Source organism: Rhipicephalus microplus, chromosome 5, assembly GCF_043290135.1.
Source record: "Rhipicephalus microplus isolate Deutch F79 chromosome 5, USDA_Rmic, whole genome shotgun sequence".
Lineage (NCBI taxonomy): Eukaryota > Metazoa > Arthropoda > Arachnida > Ixodida > Ixodidae > Rhipicephalus > Rhipicephalus microplus.
Genome location: NC_134704.1, coordinates 53,310,541 through 53,336,094, shown reverse-complemented (window position 1 = coordinate 53,336,094; position 25,554 = coordinate 53,310,541). Strand labels below are relative to the sequence as shown.

At 46.9% G+C, this 25,554-nt stretch overlaps 1 protein-coding gene and 1 non-coding gene across 5 annotated transcripts in view; both read left to right on the top strand.

Annotated features, from left to right (window-relative positions):
• Oatp30B (Organic anion transporting polypeptide 30B) overlaps positions 1-25,554 on the top strand; it is a 272,925-nt gene that overhangs the window by 23,719 nt on the left and 223,652 nt on the right. The gene's annotated exons all lie outside the window — the stretch shown is intronic.
• TRNAF-GAA (transfer RNA phenylalanine (anticodon GAA)) lies at positions 16,463-16,535 on the top strand. The gene has a single exon. It is a non-coding gene; the product is annotated as a tRNA-Phe (tRNA).

Genomic DNA, 25,554 nt, shown 5'->3' with positions numbered 1-25,554 from the left:
TCTATATAAGGGGTGCGGTACAATACCAGAAAGGAGGGTTACAATATCGTAGCGACAGCAACAGAATGGGTACATTAATTATGGGGGCACTACAATGGCGTGCTTGAAACGAGATTGGTCCATGATGGTAGCAACTTCAGCGGGTAGGTCATTCTAGTCTCGGGACGTGCGTATGAAAAATGATTGTTGGAATGTATTAGTATGGGCACGTTCCGGATAGACTGCGTTGGCGTGGCTAGTACGGGAAATACGGTGGGCTAGTCGGATGTACTGATTTCCGAGCTGTTGCGAGTGGAAGAATTTGTGGTGAAGACACAGTCGATGGCTGCCTTGGAACACGGGTTACGTCCTATGTGTATTATAAAGTCGAACGGCAAGACTTCCGAGATTCGCGGCGAGTTCTCAACTTCTCCTTGACGCTGAACAGTTGCGGATTTCGTAACGTCGCGCTTTTTGTTTTTTTTTTAATTTCTACTCGTGAAGTGAGCTTACTGGCGTCATACGGGCCTTAGCGTGTTTTATACACTCGTAAACCGTGGTCCCCGAGATCAACAGGACAACACCGTGATCACGGAAGCCATGCAGCTATAGACGCACTCGGCAACTGCGCACTGTTTCGCCTCCGGACGTTCGCGTGTTCTCTCGCGATCCGCCGGGCGTCACGCTGGCGCTGTTGCCTCATGACGAAAGCGCGGCACCCATGTAGAAAACACGGCACCTATACGAGCAGAAAATGAAATGCTTGCGCAATCTCGTTCCTGTGTATCTTCATTTTGATTTACACAACGATTTACAACTGCGCACAAACAAACAGACAAAAAAGGCGGATAGAAAGAGCGGCACAAAGATCTGATCCTAGTGATGATTTTATAAGAACCAAGGGGCCATATACTATTGTTACTATAGAGGTAAGTTGCTCTGTAGTTATTAGTTGCTCTGTAGTTGCTTTGCTTTGTAGTTGCTTTGTATTGTGGCAGAAGTATCACCCACTAGCATTCTTTACTATGTACCCCCCTTACTCTATGCTCCGTAATAGAGCCTGTAAGGTATTTTTAAATAAATAAATAAATAAATAAATAGTTTACCGATAGTTGATCAGTCCTTCGACAGATATAGTAAACGCATCTTTTATGGCTACGTGAAGTGTAGCATCATGTCGTTGAAAGAAAAATATAGAGAAAAAAATGTTTTATGACATTTCTTGCACCTTGTGTTTTCGTTTTTTTTTTGCAAGCAAGAGAGGGAAGGAGGTACATATTCCTTACTTAAAGATAAGCATGTAACCGGCCTGTATTCTCTAATGCAGTCCAGGTGATGTGATTAAAAAAAAAGTAATTTCTATGAAGGGTAGGCAAAAGAATAACGAAGAGTTCGCAAAGCATGAAATATCTTATTTTTATTAGCACTGTGGGATTTTATGACGTCCTTGATCTATTTATTTCGCGCATGTTTCCGGAAATGTGTTGTACGTTTTGCACTAATACACTATAGGAACAATAGGGAAATCCGCTGTGAGCATTTATTCGCGAGTGTCCGAGTACATCGTGCATATACTTAGCGTTGGTGGCTTCAAAAGCGCAAAACAATGGACAAGAAGCAATAAAGCGCTTGTGTAAAAAAAAAACAAACTCCTGCATATTTCTGACTCATGTTATTGTATTGTCCTGCGTTTGCACCTCTTGCATTCTGTTGTACGGCATACTTTGTGGCCGCATCATCGTTTTGGCATTGTGTGTTTAGTTTTCCAAGTGAGAGGTGGATAGCCGGTGCCGCCACAAAGGCACGAACTTCTCTCCTATTCACCATTTCAACGAACGAAAAAAATAGAGTCTCAGCTTTCCTTTTCAGGCATCGAAGACAATGCTCTGTCGTGGATCGATTTCTCGCAGGCCTTTAGTTTTCGCACTGCACACTCCGCAATTGTGGCTGCACGTATTGAACCGGAACGGGCTGGTTTCGCGCTTTCTGAACGCAGGATGAATCGTTTAGCTTTAGCGTGCGAGGTGAATCTGTAAGCTTTCCCGTGTCCGGAGCGATATGTCTATATAGTTTTTCGATGGCGAATGATACTTTTTTTTTGTTCGTTTGTTTTCGTTCGTTAAAATTGTTTTAGGTCGTACCGGGAATCATGTTGACAGACCAACTAGCACTCACTCGCAGAATGGTTACGTCAACAGTTTGAATTCAACTATCTTTTGACGACTATCTGTGGGGCTAGCTTTGGTGATGGTGGAAGCGGTGCAGCCTGGGGCGTGGCCGTAAGCCAGAGGTTTTTTTTTTTTTTCTTTGCAGAAACCTAAATGATTTACTTTGCGTGAACAGCTTAATTGATACCTCTTTACACCATTTACCGAGCACATGCTGTTCAGCAAGGCGGATAGAGAATGTTTTTCGAGGAAAGGTTGGGGAGGTGTCAGATTTTGGGAAGATATACCTAAAATGAGTATGTGTCAATAATGTTCATACTTACACACTAAAAAAAATTGGAGGATGCTAAGACAAATGTATAGTTGTGCTTATCTATTGGAATGCTTTTTGTCAAATAAATTGAAGGTAAATCTCTTAGGAGGCCAGAAAATGTACTGTTAAGCGTAGGTGCTCCCTCAAAAATAAATTACATGTTTTTGGAAGCTATTTACGGCTCCTATTGTACCCTGACGTCACGAGATGGTATGTGGTTCCCGTGACGTGCTCGCTAAAGATGTGATATTTCCACGGCCACTTCGCGGTTCCATTGAATGCTAAGTTGGTGACGCACAAGGGGTCATTTTGAATGTTTTGGTGTCTGACGTCATCACAAATAGCCATACTGTTGCGTGAAGTCACCATGATTTATACTGCAGCCTGACGTCAGCGCAGTGTGGAATCAGTAGTGTTGGCGCGCCGTGAGAAAATCGATATTAATTTCCAATTAACACATCAGCACATACTGATATTCACGGTTGTTTAGAAATTCCTTTGTTTTCAAGAGTAAACTAATGATAATTGTTGAGGTTTAACGTCCCAAAACAACGATTTGATTATGAGAGACGTGGAGGGCTTCGGAAATATTGACCACCTGCAGTGTTTTTTGACACGGGCCTCGTGAATTTTTGCCTCCATCGATAAGGCGGCCGCCGTGGCTGGGATTCGAACCCGCGACCTTCGGATGAGCGTTCGAGTGCCATAACTTGTAGACCAATCGCGGTGGGGCAAAACTCAGCTCGGAAAGCTGCTGTCACGACGCGAGTACTTGTTATGTTTTGCTTTCTTTTCTCTTAGTCGAAATCTCACTCTTCAAAACTCGCTTCGAGAGATGGCGTCGTTTATCTTCTAGAATAAGGGTCAGCATGGAATGCACTCGCGCTCTGCGGTCACCGAAGCGGGAGGCCTGGCGTGCCCGATGTCCATCGTCAGAGCAGCGATTGAACCACGCGCGCTTCCCTCTTGTCATCGTGCGTGGTTGTCGTCGTCGTCGCATTATAGGTCCGATCGATGACCGTGCACGATGTGCCCCTCCTGCTGAAGAGAAAGCCACCATCCCATGCAGTTCGCGTGACCAGGGACCACTGTGGCTGTCCGAACGGACAATGGAACATTGCGCTCACGGTGATATGCTTTCGCGTCGCACGAGCCCGCATGTTTCAACCTCGATCGTGTCCTCTGTATGTGTATGCCTTCTGCGACTTTCTCTTCTCATTCCCATCAAGCCTGATAGGACTCCTGTACATATCGTGAGCCCTGATGTTGTCTCGGCCGTGACCGTGCTCAGTCGCTGGTGCAGGGCACATGAGCTGTGGCGCCCTGTGCCGTTCCGTATACGCGAACCACTTTGTATACGTGGCGTTAGGTGAACGCTGCATACATGTCGCGATAGCTGTCGAGATAACGAGAAGGGGAAATACCGACCTGCATGCCTGTCAGATTTAACCCGTAACTTTTCTAGTTTGCGCGTATATGCCACACGTGCATGTGCGCTAGAATACTACGATGAAAGACGGTGCCCTATCGTATACAGCGGGTGTATTATAAAGTTTCGGTGTGGGCGGTCCTTCATTTCGCCCGAGAAAACGTGGCTGCCAACAGATACGCGGAGAACCCACAACGATGATGGTGTTCATCATACACGACAACGATGAGGACGCTTAACAAACTCATTATGTTGATGATGATGTACAGGAAAAAAAATTGGAAAAAGGTGTACGCTTCTGAAGAACTGTTTATTTGTCGACGTTTCGATCGGAAACCGACTTTCATCAAGGCTTGATGAAAGGTGGTCTCCGATCGAAACGTCGACAAATTAAAAATTTTAGAGGCGTACTCCACTTGACGTTTCAGCTGCAGAGTCTGGCCTTCATCATTCCTAATGAAGGCCAGACTCTGGCTGAAACGTCGAAATAAATATACTATACGATGCGACTTCTCGCGGAGGATCTACTTGGCTACTTGAATGATGAAGACCAGACTATGGCTGAAACGTCGAAAGAAATAAACTACGTTGTGACTTGTCACGAAAAATCTACTTGATTACTTGCAACGCTACGGCCACTTACTTGCGGCTTACCGTCGGTTAGGGCACGGAGGAGGCAACATCGAAACGCAGTCCAGTCCCATCATGATCCAGAAAAACACACAGTCACGTGCAGGTGGGATAATCGCCTTATATGTAATATTATTATCCCTCAATTCGCTTGTTTATACTTGACGTTATATAGCTCGTATATATACGTGCGTGGTGCGCGGATGCGTACGTCACGTTGACGCGTTCTGCTATAGCGTCCCTTAAAGCCGACAGCTATTTTGATCGAGGTCTTTCGTAACGTCGCGCAGCCCGAAGACAAAAGCTTGACGAAGAGCTGTCTGGCAAACGACCGTGCCCGTGGCGCGCTATATACTTTATATATAGCCTCGTGTTTGCACGGCGCATGTTACGCAACTCGACTTATATAGTGCGGGTTCTCTCGCCCGCCGTTGCTGCTAATGAGCGTGGAATTAACGAGTGTCTCCGACACACCTCTGATGGGCTTTGCTGCGTGCATCTAGAGACATGGTATAGTTCACCACAACCGCCTCCGCAGTCTTTCTTCTGTCTTATTTTGTCCTCCGAGTCCGCGTCGTATACTTGCAGTTCTGTGCAGCGGAGCAAGAAAACTGCTGGCAAGTTTTTAAAGACGGAACGTATAGTAGTTTTGAAAACCATTTAACTAGAGTGGAGCAGAAGCACTGCCACTAAAGTCTTGTCTCGATATGACGAATACGGATATAACGGTATTTGGTTCCGAGAAATTGGATTTAGTTTGTGATTGTGACTGATATACGCACGTAAATAACTTTTTTTTTGGTAAAGCAAAACCATTTCCATTTAGATGATTGATTGATATGTGGGGTTTAACGTCCCAAAACCACCATATGATTATGAGAGACGCCGTAGTGGAGGACTCCGGAAACCATTTCCATTTAGGTATGACCTGGTTGTGGTAAGGTGATGTGACTGTAGTACGTGCGTGTCGTCTTAAGATATATTCTGTACATTAAGAGCGTATAATCAACGCTACTAAGCTGTACGAAGTGTTGTTATATAGGCTTTCCTATATACGCAGCGTCGGGCAGTTTGAAGCAGGCGTCATGCTATATAGTACGAAGCCTATCGTAAATGTTCTAGGCATCATATACTGCAGGATTCAGACAAACCCGTTCATTTTAAGCGTTTTAGCGTGTATTTGGTGTTGCTTATATTTTTCTCTGATAGTCTCACACAGGTGATGTCGAGTGCTTTACCATAACGCTTCTTTCTCAGTGTTTGGTCGAAAACTTTTACCCCAATCGCCGCATTGCTTGTGAAAACCTAGTTTAGTTGGCGCGGGATACTTCGTGGTAATAATAATAATAATAATAATAATAATAATAATAATAATAATAATAATAATAATAATAATAATAATAATAATAATAATGACCAAGCGATACTCCCAGGTTCTGTCCGTTGTTTTACTGCTGCGCGCAACAAACCGCACTTATCAGACAGTGGTTCTTCTCTGGTTGTCGCGCTTGCGCAAGCGGAGTGCGCGTGTGGCCTGAGGTTAATCCCGAGCTCGTTACGTTTCTACACTGCCCGTCTATTGTGCGCAAACTAAAAGGGGAGTCTTCCGCGAAGAAACTGCTTCTTCTTCTTCCTGCTAATGAATGCGCCATTCAAGAGGAAGCCGTGGAGCTCCGCATGATCTCTCTCTCTCTTTCCTCCTCTGCTTTTTTTTTCTAAGGGGCTTCTCGAGAATCCCGCGTGTTCGCTGAAAAAGAAAGGAGACCACAAAACAATACAAAGACTTCGAGAAACTGGGGCTCTGGCGCTTAAAAAGGAGTCTCTTGTGCTGCATTCTCGAGTGGTGTGTGTGCGCATATACGCGATCTCAGCAGCGCCTATTCATCACGGCGGCTCAAAAATAACGTGTTTTTTTTTTTCTTTTGACAGATCCGCTACTTTACGCTTACCTGCCCTTTTTCTCCCCTCTGACGAGCCGGTATCCGAGCAGTCCCGACGTAATTTCAGTGCCTGGGTGTGAAATATTCCGGTGCTATTTTCGTGCCAACCTTGTATATAGCCGTTCGGGGTTTACATAGAGAGAGAGAGAGAGATAGAGAGAGAGAGAGAGATGTGGATATCATGCCACTTCGTGCACCTTTACGAAGAAAAATGCAACTGCATACAACAGTGCGCCGCAGATAGAGAACGTACACAGAACGCGCCTGAAGGCTGAAATAAGTAAGTGCGATCACTGCGTTCTTGTAATGAAGTTCAAAGGTCCCTTCCCGTGACGAGCGCGATGGGCGGGACGGTACAAAGATCAAGAGCTTGTCTTACCTCAGTTTATTGTTGTCTTTGACGAACTTGTGCTCGGACGTATTATAGGACATTTCACTCTAAAATAAATGGGACCAGCGAGAGAGCATAGACATGCTACATATTCTAGTGTGTGGCGCACGTGGGTACAGTGAGTAGAAGTGTACGGGCCACGGGAGGGCGTTAGTCTGCCAACACGTCGCTGCGCAGCATCAGCGGCCACCACTGTTGCACCTGTCCCGACGTGGGCGCGTCAGTATCGGACTGATCCTTAGTACCAGAATTAAGTTGTTCATATATAGCGTATACCGAAGGGTAGTGTGTGCCGAAATTGGCGTCTGCTATCGAGAGCATTGCTCTGGTGAATTCGGGGCCACCGATATATGTTCTCGACAGCAGATGGCCCGCCTCTGGGTGGTGCATCGGTGATTGTGGCCAGCTCTCTTGTGGTCCTTGCACTTTTGCTCTGGGCTCTACGTTAATTGACCGCCACCGTACGCGCCATCCATGTCCTTGTCACCCTCTCCTGGTTGCTGAAGACCATTCGTGATTGGCTGAGTTCACTCACGTGGGGCATTCTGGCAGTTTGCAAGGCTTACGCTTACTACATTTTTTTGTAGAAGTTGTAAAGAGTGATCCAATGGCAAAAGATATGCTCGATTAAGAATTCACTGCGTCTAATCGACATTCAAAAAAAAAAAAGAATATATGTTCGGTACAGTGTCTGACGCAAACTATATATAGAAGCTGTTCGTTTTTTCTCGCGTGTTGGGAGCCTTTAAGTGGAATTTTTCGGAGGCAAGGCTTACGGCGTTGCGCGGAGAAAGATTAGAGAAACGGAGGGGTCGGTAAAAGTAGGTTATCGTTGCCTTGAAACTTGTCCCTGCACTAGGGGCACGTCATTTATTTGTGTGCCACTGACTATCTAGCATACGAAAGAGAGATTTTGGCTCGCAGTCGCCCTTTGTGCGTCCTTCTATAAGCCTCGTCGAATTTCGAGGATTTGTTTACGCAAATAATTTGGCGCCGAGTGCTCCTGTTTTCAGCGTATCAACGAAGCGCGTCACGTTTCTCGGTTTGCGAATAATTTTTTTTTTTCCATTTTAAACTGTCGCGTGTGGAATGCATGTCTGGTATGCGTGGCAAAAAAAAAAAAAAGTATGCGTGGCAAACGCGTGCAAGGCAACCTCGCCTTTGGCTTTCGGCCAGATTCCTACAGCTGTGTATGCAAGCGCGAAGGTGCCAAGCGGGATCGTCTATTATTGAAATGTTTAACGCGATTGCGTTAAGGAGGTCGTTTTGCAGAAATGCCGGTGTCGGTGTCGGCGTGGTTGGTTGTGGGCGAAAAATCACAGTCTTTGCGTGGCCGAAAAAAATTGAGAAGTATGCGAATAAAATAACAAACATATGTCTCAGTGGGGATCGAATCTGGGTTGTTTGCGTGGGCAGCGATTGTTCTACCACACAGCCACGCTTCTGCTTGTGAACACAGTGAAAATAACTTCCTCTGCTTGATTATGAACTGAAAGTAACTTTCATGCTTTATAAACACATGATTCCTGTATACATGCTTTACAATACAACGTGAAATATTGTCCCAATATTTCGTGGTACAAGCGTACTTTGGCCTCGGGCGTCAGAAGAACACGGGGTTATCATAATGAATTCATATAGTTTAAAGCTAGTCACCCATTACTAAAGGCACACACGTTACTGCACCCTTAAAGCCATGTAGTAAGGTGCATAGCAAGTTCGAAAATATTTCAAACACGAAGTGTTTGAAGTACGCACTAGAAACAGAATTTCGCTATCGCGTTCACCTCTTGAAGGCGAAGCTTAAAGTTTGCCCAGTTTTCAGAATGAGTGGAGGATTTTTCGTGCCAACTGAGCGACAACAACAACATGGTAGACGAAGAAAGTGCTTAACATCGCAAACGACAGGATGGGATAGAAGAGACCAGAACAGAGCGCTGGCGAGAACATCAGCACTCTGTTCTCGTCTCTTCTATCCCCTCCTGTCGTTCGCACTGTTAAGCACTTCCTTCGTATACCATGCAGGACCAACCAGCCCAATCAACCACTTTGTTAAACAACAACAACGACAACAACAACAACAACAACAACAACAACAACAACAACAACAACAACAACAAAACTGTCCGCCCGTTCCTCTTTCGTGAAACACGATCATCACCATAAAGAAAGTCGCATGATAGATCATGCCTTCACCGTGACTCCACTGGCCAAATCCTGGTAATTGTGGCGAAAGCCTTAAGTGCCCCATCAAACGCGAAAATTGGCCGTCGTGGTCAGTGGACAAAACACGGGCAGTGCAAAAAAAAAATTCACATGATGACGTCACTGATCGCCGACATTTGTGACGTAACATGGCACCGTTGCCTTGCACGGCCTCCGTGATCGGTGGACTCATCATGGTGGCAATGCAAAACTGTGTTATGCGCAGAAAGCTATCAGAGGGTGGCGGGAGATCATCAACACATCGACCGCAGAAAAAGATGGATTCGGCCTTCTAGTCGATCGTCTAAGTGGAATGCATTAGGGACCCTGTGATTTTTTTCCTGATCTTCTCAATCAATTGTATTGACCCCCATCCCCTTTTCTCGCGCGAAAGCTCTTTGAATTTAACGTTGTTTTGCACTGCCACCAGGATCAGCCCATACCTCTGACCAGCGACGATGTCATCGGATGACGTCAACAAGTTTTGGTATCTGTGATGCCATGATGAAGTCATCGCAATATGATTTTCTGCATGGTCGCATGTTGACGCCGCCGACGTCGGAATTCTGGCGCCACGTCGTGCCGATGAGCTCAACGGAAAAAAAAAAACGCTTGACTACAAATGCATAAACTGTAACACAATATATATGTTAGTCATACTTCACTGCTGCGTGGTTTAAATTTTCGTGAACGTCGAAATTGTTCGTGTGCCGTTCTTCTTAAAGGCCTTCGAAAAGGACACTCGCAGAAAACGTGTTCATGAGCCACTGTAATCAGATGAGGTGTCAGAAGATGTCACTGCGAGCGCAGTTTTTATTCACCGACGCGCAAACCACAGCTGTTGCGCAACACCGGATGTTCCAGGAGCATGGCCAGAACTTCCTTATCGCAACGACGTTGTGTCTTATGGTGGACGTCGCCATTAACGCTCTCAGCTTTCTGGTGGCGACACACACAAGCCCAGCCGCGCACGTGAGCGACAGAGTAAAAACAAACAAACAAACAAAAAACCAAAAGCACGCCGCACGGAAGTATTCACGCATGTATGGTGGCAGCTTCTGGATCAGGTTGGAAGATCGCTGCAAAAAGGAGACTCGAAGGCTCCAACAAAAGGCGATGTCGGCGTCTGTTCTGTTTTGACGGGAGACGCGCGTGAGTTTAAGGCGAGACAAAACGAGCAAGAACACTTTCGTACAGTTAAACAACGAGGCAAACGAGAGAGGAGGTTCAGGAACGACGGAGAGGGGAAAGCGTGTGGTTCTATACGAGCAGGGGGTGTATTTCGGGATCGGTGAGAGACGGAAGTCTCTTGTTCGGGGCTTCGGAGTAATCTCCCTAGCACGGCGGCGATTCGGAAACAAAGGACGTCGAAACACACTGGTGCGGCTTCGCGAAGAAAGACATCTCTTTATTTCTCTTTCTTTTTTTTAACTTCGCCTCAAGACCAGGAAGTGAAGAGACGGCTTTGGTAGAGTGACGGTGGCGCGAAGTGCCAGTACATGCACGCTGGCGTGGTCTGAGAAAAAAAAAAGAAAGAGAGAGAGAGAGAGAGAGAGAGAGAGAGAGAGAGAGAGAGAGAGAGAGAGAGAGAGAGAGAGAGAGAGAGAGAGAGAGAGAGAGAGAGAGAGAGCGCCGCGTTGTTGCGTCGGAGACACGAGAAGTCGGCGTGGGAAAGCGTCGGCGACCTGCGCGTGCAGAGGCAGATCTCGTGATGCACTTCCGCGCGCCGAAGCTGTGCCAGATTATAAGCCGTCAGTTCCGGTATGTGCGAGCAATTCAGCAGTATAGTTGCACCGTGGAAGCCGCTTTTTCTTTGTGTACCGTTAAGCCCTTCTCATTAACATCGGTTTTGTAAAGTCCGACTGCTTAATTTCAGGATATTGAACTGGCCCTTTCACAACGTCAAATGGTAGCCGTTGGACGTTGTGAAGGCGAAAGTTTTACATGCCTCATCACACGTGAAAGTTTACCGTCGGCGCCGGTGTCAACACGAGTGATGAAAAAAAAAAAAAACTCGTTGTGATGACATCATGTTGTTCACAGTGATGATTTTCCTTGCATGATGTCACGATAACGTCACAAGTCGTAAAAGAATGTCACGTCATGGCGTCACCGTGATGTAGAGTGACGTCACGATGGCATGGTGTGTCATTGTCGCGTGTCAAAAGTGTGCTGATCCCAGAGGCAGCTGTATCAGAAAGCTCAGTAACGGGGGGGGGGGGGGGGTGTCATCATATGAGTTGATTAAAAAGAAAAACTTGAAGGCAGTGGCTTTCGCTCTCGAGTCGTCTTAGGCAAGTGCGTCACAAGGGTTGTTGTGAGTTTGGAGATCAGTGTTATCGTTTATTAGTTTTAGCATAGTTGAGTTCATCAACAAAAAACGCCAGGCCTGTGCGGAAGACGCAGCACAGTCAGAGTGCAAGCTAGAAGAGCGGCCTTTTAGAGCTTTTTGTAAACACTCATTGGGCGACTGCTGCAAGCACACGTGCTTGATACCCACTACAACATTAATGTTAAAAGTCTTTGGGTAGTAGTCTCGCATTCGCTATGCTACTTCTCGTCATTATTCTGAGAAGCGTGGTATTCGCTGAACACTTTGCAAGGAATTTTGTGCCAATTGTTCATGCAGTGGCTGACGACCATGAGGAATTGTGCCTGAAGTGGGTATGTGCCACAGTTAATAAGTGAACAAGAACAAGCTTTTGTAAAAGGTTGGAGCATTGGACGACCCACTCGATACGCTATTCGCATTGTGCGACCACTGGTTGTTCTTTCAATGTTTTAAAACGCTTTATAAGTCGTATTAACGCGATTGCTCTCCCGACATCAAGCCCGCCTGAAGCAAGATTGCCAACAAGTCACAAGCACTGGCGTGGCTCAGTGGTAGAATACCGGGTTGGCACCCAGCGTACCCGTGTTCGAGCTCCACTGTATCGTTGGTACTGTAGGTGTTCTTTTCTGCGTTGGTGTCGGCGACGTTCGTTGTCAGTGAAATATCATCATCTTGTCTTTAAGCGAAACACGGAGGAAGATGGAAATAAATAGAATAACAAATAAAATGAGACCTTTTTTAAAAATAATTAAATTTGAACGTAATACGTGATTCACTATCTAAATAACAATTTCTTGGCCAATCCCCCAGAGTGGTTGAGAGCCATTCGTTTATGCCGCCGCCATCATCATCATCATCATCAAACTGTTTGGTTCCAGAGAATCAAACCCAGGCCTTGTGCGTGGCAGGCAGTTCGTCTATCACAAAATAGCGATTCTGCTTAAAAAGGCTTCGGTAAAAGAAAAAAAAAATATATGAATGACATATAGTGCAAAACAAATTAATTACTATATAGAACAGTGTCGTTCGACTCGAGAATGGAATTAACGTCGTCTGTGTAACAAGGAGGTGTCGTACGTACCACAGAGCCACGGTATTACTTGAAACTGCTTAAAAAACCCACACAGTATAATATTTGGAAGTGCTAGGACTCTCCTTAATGCGTGGAAGATTGCTTGGCAGTATAGCGTATAGAATCATGCCAGGAAGATTGCTTGGCTGTGACGTAGAATCGCGCGAAATGACAAAGCAGGCATCCCCGTGTTACTGCACTCTGCTGGTTCGAATGCGAGAGGTGAAACACTACACTTTGTGCATTCGTGGTCTGCAGGACGTTCGACCCTACTTCGCCGAACGGCGAAGCGAAGGAGCGCACCATGCACCCTCTTACTTTGCGTAACCATTAGTGCACGCGCGCGTGTGTTGTGTGTGCGCTGCGTGTTTGTGTCAGCGTGCGTGCATGTGTGCTCGGACCTGTGACCGGAAGAGCAGAGCGAAAAAAAGCGCGGGAATAGCCAGAGACGGAGCGAGAGGAGCGAGCGAAGGAAGAGTCTGCGAATTGCGAGTGAGTTGAGCGGTTGTGCATTGTGCGATGTACGGTTTTGAGCGGTTGTGCGATTAATATTGTAACCAAGTTTTCTCATAAAGGTACTTGCTTGGGCGCGTTGGTAGCTATTTGAAGTAATGGTCTGCGAATCGCGAGCGTCTTGAGCGGTTGTCAGATGAAGGACTATAGAGGGCGTGAGTCTATATATAGATTTTCATCTCAAGTGTCCGTCTTTTAACCAGTGCTCGATAACGTAACAATAAAGTTTTCTCAATTAAATACAAGCTTCCTTTTCATCATTTAACAGATCGTGTGCCGTGTGTTGCGTTTTCTATCCTATTTCAGCTTTCACGGCCAACTATGCGAAACGCTAACACCCTCCGGAATAGGACATTCAGCGCTTAAATGCACAAGACAAAACAGCGGAGCTGGTCGATCCAATAAGGTTTCTTAGCAACCGCTAGTTTTGAGCTTGGGTGATACGCAATTGACCCCAGCTTGGCTATTACTGTTTCCAGACTTGAACATGGCTAGGGGTGCGATACAGGATGGCCCGAGCTTCTCGGCAGACGAGTTTGCTCCGGGCTTGCTCTGCAGTGGTCGTGGCATGAAGAGAGTACGGAGCGCGTGATAGCAGCGTTGATAAAGCTGGTTACAAGAACGCGCGTGGCGTTGGAAGCGCATGTGGGACATCTGCGGCGGTTATCAAATAAACACCGTGTGCGAACCAAGGAGGATTAAAGAAAAGTTGCTGGAGTGGAAAATGCCTTGCCAACGGAAGTGAAGCCACCTTTTGCCACTGCCAAGATGGTGGAAACATGCTTTTTTTCTGATATTGCCCACTTAAAGATCAAGTGGCTTTGATATGTTATGTAAATGCTACGTTAGTTCTATATTAAAAGATAGTTGTTCCCGACGAAACAACACACAGAAACGAGTATGAATGAATGAATCTTCAAAGAACTTTGCCTCCAATTAGAGGCTGACTACGTAAAACTAGCATTTTTAAGACGCACCTGGAGCAATATGTGACCCGACAAAAATCCCGCATTAGACTCGTTGGACGTGCGAGGGAAACGCTTCATTTGTAATCGATGAGTGCTGATACTTTAACATGCCCCTAGTAAGATGGCCGCCACAGCCGCCATCTCGCCAGAGGACCGGCTTCACTTCTGCGCAGTCATTTCCCCTCTAGCAATTTTTTTAAATCCTCCGTGGTGCGAACACGTCAGCGTCGCCACTTAGTCAACATTTTAACAGTGCAGCGACGTTAGCGAGATTGCCGCGCAATCTTTTTGCCAACTCAAGACGGGCCTCCCACAGGCGTGTTCGTGGGCGTTTGTCCTCTTTCGGGCAGGTTCTTTCGTTCAACCTGCAGCATGGAAATTTCCGCTCTCGGAGGCAGCAAGGGTGCACACGCAGCAATCTTGAGCTGCTCGTCTCACTGCTATCAAATATTGCCGATAAATATAAGGACAGGTGGCCATCAGGGGCGCTCGCATCATGGCGGCAATGCGGCTGTGATTAGCAACGTCGTGAGTGCGGTGAAATTGAATGCGAAACATCGTAGCCACGTGGTGATATCACTTCTACTTCAGCGTGCGTGTGTGCATAGTCTGCGCGATAAAGCTGATAGATAAATCGTGCCGCTCTACGTGGGTACTGCTCCTCGGCAAGCGCAAACGTGGTGGGCGTATACCCGATTTTCGCCGTGGGGGTCTAACAATCAAACTGATGTATGCGCGAACTCGGATATGAACTCGTTGATTCTGAGAAGGCTCGAGTTCAACTCGGGACTGTGATGGTGCCGGTGTGACTGTCAAGCGTTTGATGCGGTGTACGCTAAGCGGCAGCTTCTTTGCATATAAAATAACTTGGTGAGCTTACGCTACTTTTGCAAGGCTGGAGCCGTGGATCAGCTTATGATGACGTATACCTTTTTGCAGCTTTTTAAGTTAGTCGTCTACTCATGTGCGTAATTGACGTCGAAGTGCAGACCACATCAGCTCTCTGTCAAGTATTATTGAACTGATTGACTGAGACCTAATGACCATTACACTGAGCTGTCTTGTCTTCATTGATAAGGCTTCAATTAGAACTAAATTATCTCGGACACAATTAGCAAGGCAATAATGTAATTCTGATAAGCAGTATAATTGTCATAATATTAGCCAGGGCTAATTAGCATGACTTTAGTTAGCGTACTGATTATTAACCTCGCGTTAAGTAGCATAGTTTAGTTAGCAGATCAACTAGTATGGTTTAGTTAGCCCGGTTCTAGCTTTACGCGGATTCGTCAGCACGGTCTTCCTAAGACGTGGCGTAATTACCTGGGCCTTACCATGATTTGGCGTAATTAGCAGGGTCATAGCATGTCCTGGCCTAACTAGCGAAGTATACCGTTCAGCCAAATGACTAATTAGCCAGCCGCACGTGCTCGGGCGCAGGTGGTGACAACAAAGACGACACGTGTCGGCCGAGCAGCGCTCTTGAATGTACACGCTGACACGTGGCCTCGCTAACAGACCGACACGTGGCCTCGGATTCAGCTGCGGTCGCGATGTTGTAAAACTCTCGGCCAGTACTGATCTCAGAGGCCACCGTGCTGATTATTCTAAAACAGACCTATAGTGCAAGCATTGAAAGCTTCAAAATAAATTTAAACACCCCTGCTTCTAAAAAAATATATAATCGCGAAAAGTTTCTGACTATTTTATTGCATGGGTGCTCATCTGCACTTAGTGGAACGACAGACAATTGAAAAAAAAAAAAAAGATGCCTCTGGTTTGAAAACACCGCCTAACTTAGTCGATCGCCCTTGAAGCGATGACTGGTTCCATCGTAACCAATAAAACGCAGCATGCTGAGGGGTGGATTTGACTTTTTCGTCCTGTTGGCTAGTTCATAACCAGCCGTGGTAACGGCTGGTTATTTTTTCATCCACTTTTCTTTCTTCTTATTTACATTCCATTGGTTGTAATAACTTCCCCTGTACATTCCTTGGCATTACTGTCTGTTAGACCTCATATATATATATATATATATATATATATATATATATATATATATATATATATATATATATATATAATGTGTGTGTGTGTGTGTGTGTGTGTGTGTGTGTGTGTGTGTGTGTGTGTGTGTGTGTGTGTGTGTGTGTGTGTGTGTGCGCGCGTGTGTGTGCGTGCGTGCGTGCGTGCGCGCGTGCGCATAGAGCTTGCGAAAATATATATCTTTTCCGATTAATTTATTGTTTGTTGATTTTCTTGTGTACTTTCATTATTAAAATATCATTATGATGGAATAGCTGTAGATAACGTAGCGTGGCTCTCGATTGGTTTCGTATAATAATAATAATAATAATAATAATAATAATAATAATAATAATAATAATAATAATAATAATAATAATAATAATAATAATAATCAGAACAGAGGAAAGGACAACGCAAGTAACTTAGACAATCCTGCGGTCTCTCTTATACACGTCGTTCACCACACCGCATTGTAGCCATCGGCGAACGTGTCGGCCGAAATAGCTCAGTTGGGAGAGCGTTAGACTGAAGATCTAAAGGTCCCTGGTTCGATCCCGGGTTTCGGCAGTAGTTTTTTTTTTCACTTTTTAAATCAAATTTTATTTTACCGCTGTTAGTCACAGCGTAAGTATATATAATAAAGAATACTTAAAGAGTATTGGCATATTTGTCGTCTATTAAGCACCCAGGAGTTTCTGTCGGCCATCAGCGGCCTTTTAAAGGAAAGTTCACGAATTGCGTGTGGTGTATTCTTGTGTGTCTGTATGTGTTGCGAACACATAACACTCCGCTTATTTCTCCGGTGTTCTCTCTTTGTTTCTTTCTTTCCTTCTTTGCCTCTCATTCTTGCTTTCTTGTCGGCCTCGATGGATCGGTGGCTCTGGTGCTCGTTTGCAGATCCGAAGGTCGCCGCTTCCATCCCGGCCGCGGCGGTCTCGTTTCGATGGAGGCAGAAAGGTGGAGTCTCGTGAACTTTGCGATGTCAGTGCGCGTTAAAGCATAGAGTTTCCTTAAAATGCGTTAAAGAATGCCAGATGATCCAAGTTTCCGGAGCCCTCCACTACGGCGTCTCTCATAATCATATCGTGATTTCGGGACGTAGAAGACCAGATTATTATTATTATTATTATTATTATTATTATTATTATTATTATTATTATTATTATTATTATTATTATTTCTCTTTTTATATCTCCCGGAATGCAACCTTCGTATTAGTCGCACAGATCTTCAGCTTTTTACAGTGATCAATGACGAACGAAATGTTGATTTTACCCTACGTCACCACCATACTACCCCACACACTGGCTCGAAAATTCCGAAAGTACCCTACTAGTAAGGGCAATTACCCTAGGTCGGCAACCCTGCATCGCTGCTGCCAAAGCATATCTCAGGTTGGCCTGTTCGAGCGCACGTCCAGGGTGAAGAAGGAAGTATACCGCGTGTAATACAATGTTGTCAACGTATCCGTTTCGAGGTGTTTGCGGTGTGCAAGGCAAGAGAGATGTATATACCCGCATCTGGCGTCACGGGCATGCATAGAAAGCCGCATGCCCCCGTAAACGATCTCAAGGGTATATTAACGCGTATGCAGAGGTCCCACCGTCCTCGTGCGGAGAAGTGTCGTGAATGACAACTCCCGGCGCATGCGCACATGCGTGCACGCACACACGGCGTGACGCGCGTGTTGTACGCGTCGCATTTTGGCCGTGAATCCTGTCAGGTTGTGTGGCTGCCTAGTGTTGCTGCTGTTGTGACGACACCGTGCTCGGCCGAGAGATTCGGCAGTCATGCCGCATCGTCATGCGCGTGTGTCTCCGCCTATTAGTGTGGTCTAGACCACGTCTAGCCTCCGTCTCGTGACCCACGGAAGCCTTTGACGGGCTCGAATGGTTTATCATACCTCGGTTTCCCGACGCAGCTGCATTTGTTTTCTTTGCCATTTAGCGAGGGTTACGCTTCTTTCTTTCTTTTCTTTTTCCCGCTCTCGCTGACATTCAATTAGCGTGCGCCTCACGCCGCGAAGAACAAACGTGGTTCTTACGCAAGCGAGGCTGCTCCTCGGCTCGTAGTTCTCCGGCACGTGTTGCTCCGTTTGCGCAGAAAGTAAACAAACGGGCGAAAAGGATGAATGTTTAAAGAAAACAAAAGAAGCTTGCGAGCGACGACACCGAAGCCACGTGACAGCGTTTGGGTGCTCCTCCTGTCTTCGCGGTCATTGCGTGACGCCTGTTCATATTGCTGTCGCGATTTTTGCTCGCGCGGTTGCCCCCCGCGTGCGGGTTCTCGCTCGATTGGATTGGATTGGATTGGATAAACTTTTATTTGGTCCTCCAAAACACATATCACTGTGTTGCGGGCAGCTACAACGCGGGGACTGAGATGCCGAGCTCCTCAGCCGCCTCGCGGGCTTGGTGGACAGCCCAGAGCTGATCTGCCAAGGACGAGCTGCGGATTGCCGCCTCCCATCTGGCAGAGGTGATGTTCGATAAGTGAGCGAATTTGGTGCACTGCCGGAGCATGTGTTCTAATGAAGCTATTTCCCCACAATGTGGACAAAGATTACTTGGGTATAGGTCAGGGTACATGATGTGTAACATTTTCAAAGTAGGGTACATCCGCGTTTGCAAAAGCTTTAATGTAAGTGTTTAGGGCCGAGTTCGACTATGTTTTCTTTTAAAGATGATAGTCTTTCTTGGGGATTTTCGATGCAAAAAGTTTTGGTCTGTCTGTCTGTACGTTTGCCTGTTTGTCTGCTCTTAACGGTGCGTCGGTACCCTAAACGGCACCAAACGATATCCCAAACGGCCGACCCCATCCCACCAAAAGATATCCTAAACGGCCGGCCCCATTGGCAGCACCTACCAATATTGCTCAAGATTTAGCGTTCATACTTGTGCGATTGTCAATTAAAAGCAATTATTGCGCATATCTGAGGCACCATAACAACACGTAAATATTCTCTATGTGCGTCTTTTTTACTAGAAAAGGCATACATAAGTAATTCGAAGGACCGTAGCGTTTATCACGCTGCGCTGACCATGCAATGCTTGCACGAAAAGGCAAGTGTTTCCTACGCTTTGCTAAGACGACGCTGTGGTGGCTGTCGTGATCCCACCGCTGCCACCAGTTGTTGTGATCCCGGGGTGCTGTTGGTAGCGTGGTGTAGCTTCGGGTTGAGGAAACGACCGCTTACAAGATGGGGATACGAAAAACAAACAAGGTTTATGGCACTATTTACAAATATTTACAGCATGAGGTTAAGAGTTCACAAACCACGAGCGTGGTGGTTAAACCTTTAGTTGGTTCAGAGCCTTCACAAACTACGAACGTGGTGGTTGAACCTTTACTTGGTTCAGAGCGACGTCCTGCACTCTGCGGCGCCGTTATAAGCCCTGTCGGGCTCCTCCTTCTTCAGTGGAACACCAATCACACACACACACACAACAGGTGAGGGGTACGAGCATGCACGGCGCACGTGAACATCCAATTTCGAGTCAAGATCACTGCACTTAAAGGTGGCGCCAGAGAGGCTCTTGCTCGTCGTGTATGTCGCTGGTCGAGGGGTCCCAAGCTTCGGACAGCAGACATCAAACGGTCCGCCAATCTGTCCGCACAATTAGCAGGGCACTTTGTGGCGGCGGTCGCCGTTTCTTCAAAGGAATACGCTGTCTTTGTTGTCCCCTCTGGAACGGCTTACAGCTTTGTGGCGACACGACGTCTCATCCGCCGGCTAGCCGGGACAATACCTGGCGGGCATAAGCATTCGGCGAGTCGGCTACTTGTTTGAGGGTTAAAAGAGCGCCGCTCCCCCGTCATTTCTGGACGCTGGTTCCGAGAAAACTGGGTTCTAGGCGTGGGAACGCTGCCCGGTCACGCTTCTCAGCGACAGCATGGCGCCTACTGATGCCGGTCATAACAGCTTCCCCCTCGCCAGATGAGTCACGGAGGGCAGCAGTCAACACTGCTGCTCGCAGGGACGACGAAAAGGTCAGTAGTTGAATGCCAGGAACTGGCCTTCGCTTGTGGCATGGTCCGGGTGATTGCCGAATCTTCGACAGCATCTCTGATACTCGACCACCTGTACAAGCAAGCACTCGGCCCCCTTCGATCAAACCAAGCCAAAAGAGGGATGGAAACCAATTTTCATTTCCTAGCTTTAACAAAAGCTCACACTCAAAACTCTCAGGACTCACTTGAGCTGAAAAACCGGACGTGCTACCTTACAAATTTACATAAGATGCACGAAAAAAACTAAAATATCAATTTTGATACAGAAAGAGCACCCCAGAATGGCTTAGAAAGAGCGGCTGAGCGTGTCAACGTTTCCATTCAATTTGCCCTTCTTTTACCTAATGCCAAAATTGTATTTTCGAAGAATCAAGCTCTGCCTCACAAGGCGACTGTTCTTTTATGTCACGGTTTGCAGCCAAGTAAGGGGAAAATGGTCTGTCCCTACTTTAAATTTAGCACCTCTGAGATAACCTGCAACTGATGAATGGCCTACACAAGGCAAGCGCATTCATTTCCTGAAGCGCTGTACGTTATCTCACGAGAGCCCAAATTCTGGTGCAAGCAAAGCGCAGCTTTGCTTGTTACCACTGTCGTCCTGACATAGAACGGCACATAGGCCTCGATCTCTCACATAACACCGAACCATTAATTCTCGGTAGTCAACAGAAGCTTTCAAAACCGGATGACGATCAGTATTGCCTCTTCACTTAAGAAGGCTGCCTCCTCCTTTTAATCGCCGACTACTTTCATCGGTTCTGTCCCGCTGAGAGCATTAGTCAGGAACTCGGATTCAGTGAGCGCTAATTTTGTCCGAACGTCCGTCTTTGTTTACGGCCGCCCATAATTGTCTACCACTGAGACATAAAGCTCACCAGCCTCCCAAAATCTTAAACTACACGGTGACCTAACGGTCTACCTCAACGTTTAGGGAAAGCTTGATAATCTGCTCATGATCACTAGATCAATCATTCTTCAAAGAAGACAATGACAAAAAATGTAACAAACACTGCCTTCTAGCAGGTTTGTTCAGTTAGTTACCTGCCTTTGCTAACGCATTTGATTGAAAAAAACCACTGAGTTCTTCTGAGCATTTTCAATTACTCTCAGTTCTACAGCGTTGCAGAATACACAGCACTACTAACCAAAAGCTTAATCCTTAACAATTTGTCCAATTGCTCATCCTTACGTTATGTTGTAATTCTCTGTGTACAACACAAAAATAATCCTAGGTGCGATACTCATCAAAAGCACCTCACAATAATGCACAAGTTTTATGCTAAAATCGTGCCCCAATGACTTTCAATTCTTAATGCGCGCAACGACACCTCCACTGTGTCGCGCCAAACTTAATCAATTTACGAAATCACTTGGTCTATGTTAACATCTTCCTTCAAATGCTCGTTCACTCCAAATCCACTTGACAGTGAAGGCATACGATATAACACTAAACCTTAAAAACACTCGAAAATAACACTTTTATGTTTTTACCTTCTCGGTATATTCGTACAAATGATTAATGGACTTCAATTTTCAGCCTTTAGTTCGGCGGTTTTCCTTTTCAAAAATTTACTCCGCATCATGTGACTTACAAACTTAAACAGACCAATATGCATCTCCAATTCAATAATCAGTAGCCATATTTAACACGCCTGTGCAAAAGTTACTCATATTGACCGCCCCCTTTTCTCATGGTTCCTTTAACCGTACACGATGGGGTCGCGGTCCCGACGGTTTTCGAGCACGTCTGAGGCTACTAAACACACGAACGTTAGGCTGTGTCCTGCCGTCACGCCTCATTCTGCACTTCGGCTGGCTCCACTCAGGAATGTGCAAGGGACGCCAGAAACAGGGTTGAGACCGGGGACATTGTCTCTTTGTGCTCGCCCCGACGCGGTTTTTAGCCACTCTGCGCTTTCGACTTTGATCCTTCAGGCAAGGCCGTTTTCCCGAAGTTGTCGAGCGCAACCGCGCTTTTCGTTGGGGTAACGCACCTCGTTTCCCCCCTCTACACCTGGCTTGCCGCTTGTACCTCTCGGAACGCCACCCTATACGTTTCCTTAAACGGATTAGTGGCCTACCCTTTCGTCTTTCGCGGGACGGTGTGGGACTAGTCCTATGCCTAGGCAGTGCCGAACGCTTTCGTTTCTTCCTTTTCATGCGATGTTTGCAAACCTGCTCGGTGTTATCGCTGCTCTGCTGAAGCGTGGCGCTCTTGCTCTCATCTGCCACTGCGCTAACCATGCCTAAATTTGACAATGTCGAAAGGTCCCCCTGAGGCACGAAGAAGGTTTCCAGCCTCTTACTGGGCCCATTAGGGCTGCTGGCACCCTCTTCATCCGCGCAAGGAGCGTCTTTCGACATCGTCCCCACCTCCAGACCAGCCACGGCCTCGTTCTCTGGTGCGATCTCTGTTTCTAGCGCTTCATGACGCGCCTCAACTTCCAGCGCTTTGTGACGCGCCTCCCTTTCAGACTCTGGTCTGATTCTTTCTTTCTTTTTGCTAACAGAAGTTCCAAATCTTCTGATTAGCTCTGCTTTAACAACTTCGTAGTTGTTCGCGTGCTGCTCACTGAGTCGCGCAACAACATCCGCTGCCTCGCAGGGCAGAACCGTGCGTAGCTTCTGAGACCAGGTGTCTCGCTCACACTTCAGTTGACTACACTTTCGTTCAAAGAGTCTGAGATACAGGCCCATATCCCATGATACCTCATATGGCTGCATGTACCTAGACATCTCGAACTCTGCCTCCTTTTCGAGAAGTACTCCTCGCTGGGGTCCCATTCTCATACGCAACTCATAGTCTTGTTTGAAAAACTTTCTCTTGAGGCCTTCTCTTTCGTGTTCACTCTTTCCTTCCATCTGAGCTGCTCTTAGTTTTCTTTCGATGATGAGGTCCCATTCTTCACTTAGTTCCTCATCATCAGCCCCCAAATCATTAATCGCTTGAATGATTATGGGTTTTCGTGCCAAACCCTTTGTATCGATCCCCAACTCCTCACACAACAGCAACAAGTCTGACTTCTGCAGCTCCCGTAAGTCCATGATCGTACTGAGTGCTCGCTACTTCCAAAATAACTTTCCGAAACGGCGAAACTGAGTCTTTCGGCAAAGTTAACTACCAGTTCTAAAATTTACCCTCTTTTAGAACCTGGTTCACTCAAAGGAAAAGCCAAGCACTCACCCATACGTGATCCATGTCTCGAGCCAGCTGCTTCTCCTGGGCCGACTGTTGTTGTCACTTGTAGCTTCGAATCCGACCGATGCCAACCAGTTGTCGTGATCCCCGGGGTGCTGTTCCTTGTAGTCGCTTCGGATCCCACCGCTGCCACCAGTTGTCGTGGTTCCCACCGCTGATCACCAGTTGTTGTGATCCCGGGGTGCTGTTGGTAGCGTGGTGTAGCTTCGGGTTGAGGAAACGACCGCTTACAAGATGGGGATACGAAAAACAAACAAGGTTTATGGCACTATTTACAAATATTTACAGCATGAGGTTAAGAGTTCACAAACCACGAGCGTGGTGGTTAAACCTTTAGTTGGTTCAGAGCCTTCACAAACTACGAACGTGGTGGTTGAACCTTTACTTGGTTCAGAGCGACGTCCTGCACTCTGCGGCGCCGTTATAAGCCCTGTCGGGCTCCTCCTTCTTCAGTGGAACACCAATCACACACACACACACAACAGGTGAGGGGTACGAGCATGCACGGCGCACGTGAACATCCAATTTCGAGTCAAGATCACTGCACTTAAAGGTGGCGCCAGAGAGGCTCTTGCTCGTCGTGTATGTCGCTGGTCGAGGGGTCCCAAGCTTCGGACAGCAGACATCAAACGGTCCGCCAATCTGTCCGCACAATTAGCAGGGCACTTTGTGGCGGCGGTCGCTGTTTCTTCAAAGGAATACGCTGTCTTTGTTGTCCCCTCTGGAACGGCTTACAGCTTTGTGGCGACACGACGTCTCATCCGCCGGCTAGCCGGGACAATACCTGGCGGGCATAAGCATTCGGCGAGTCGGCTACTTGTTTGAGGGTTAAAAGAGCGCCGCTCCCCCGTCATTTCTGGACGCTGGTTCCGAGAAAACTGGGTTCTAGGCGTGGGAACGCTGCCCGGTCACGCTTCTCAGCGACAGCATGGCGCCTACTGATGCCGGTCATAACATGGCACATACCCGTCGCTTTGCGTTCTACCCATTATATATCACCTCCGAGACGGGTGCGCATGCCGCGCGCTTCGTTTTCCAAGATAACTGCCAGATAGCGCTCATGTTTCGTGTGACGTGACTTGATGCGCTCGTTCGCCTCCGCTTCACGCTCGAGGCTCTCTAATGACGCAGCGCCTCCAGAATACCACTCACCGATTTTCTCGCGCAGAACATCAAATAAACGTTTTGTCCATTCTCTCGAGACGCAAGACTATCGTCTTTCGACGACATTTGCAGTGTAACATGCAGATACGGGCTAACGTTTTCCAACTTGTTTTTTTTTTTTTTTTAAGGCTGGCGACGGAATTGCCGCTTTTGCTTGAAGCAGCGGCTTCTCTAGCTCAGTCGCATGCTGCGCTACGCGAAACGGATGGCGCTGACGATGGTTTTGAACCTTTGGCTCGCCTGCGTTAGTGTTCCAAGTTTGGTCGCCTTCCTGCCCACTTACGCACCGGTTGAATGGCACCCAAAATATGATTTTGCTTAGCAGAACAGAGTTTTGGGCAAGTTAGTTGGAATTCATCTTTTCTTAAAAACGGGGTAACAACGCCATGACTAGAAAGGTCGTTTGTACAAAAACTTTGTTCCTTTTAATAAATTTCTTAGCTGTGAGTCTGTGCCTGTCCCATTTTTTCTTCCGTCTTCGTCCTCGTGTTGTTGTGCTGTTTTAAAGATGAAAGGTTTTGCAGCCCTAGGTTATTGGTTTTCTGTCGTCGTCTGTATCGATGTGTGGATGTGTCTATATATGTCCGTAGTTGTTCTAGCTCTAGCTATAACAAGCTCTCTGAATCTGTGTCATGTATAAGCTAATATTCTAATTTATGGTTTCTTAGGCACCCAGGCAAATCCTAATAAACTTTCGGAGCTCAGTGTTATTTTCTTTACGTATGCCTATGCGTGTGGGATCGTAGTCTTCTGGTTCCAAAGATTGTACCGCATATACCCTGCGCAAGCCGTGGAAGGCGTAAGTTTGTAAGCTGATTTGACAACTCGCAGTGGCCGTCGTTTTCGAAGTCTGACTTCCTGGTCCGGGCAGCCAACTTTGGCAATTTCCGCTGGACTGGACGGGCTACCAGTTACTATTATTAGCTCGACAGGTCCGGCTCTCGCCGAAGATTTGCTGCGCGCAGCAGAGCGAATGCCAGACGTTTGTCTTCTATGAGGCTTACACGCGTATACCCCTGAGAGACTCTTCGCAGCGCTCGCCCGTCCACAAATGCATCGCGAAGGGGCGCGCTTCGGTACGAAAGTACGGCCGTGTCGGTGCTTTCTTCGGCGAAGCTTGTCAGCTGCAGAGCGACCTCCAGCAGGTCATCGTCGTCAATTCGGTCTGTGAGCCACTTGCGCAGCCACCACTTGCCTGCCACACCAATAACG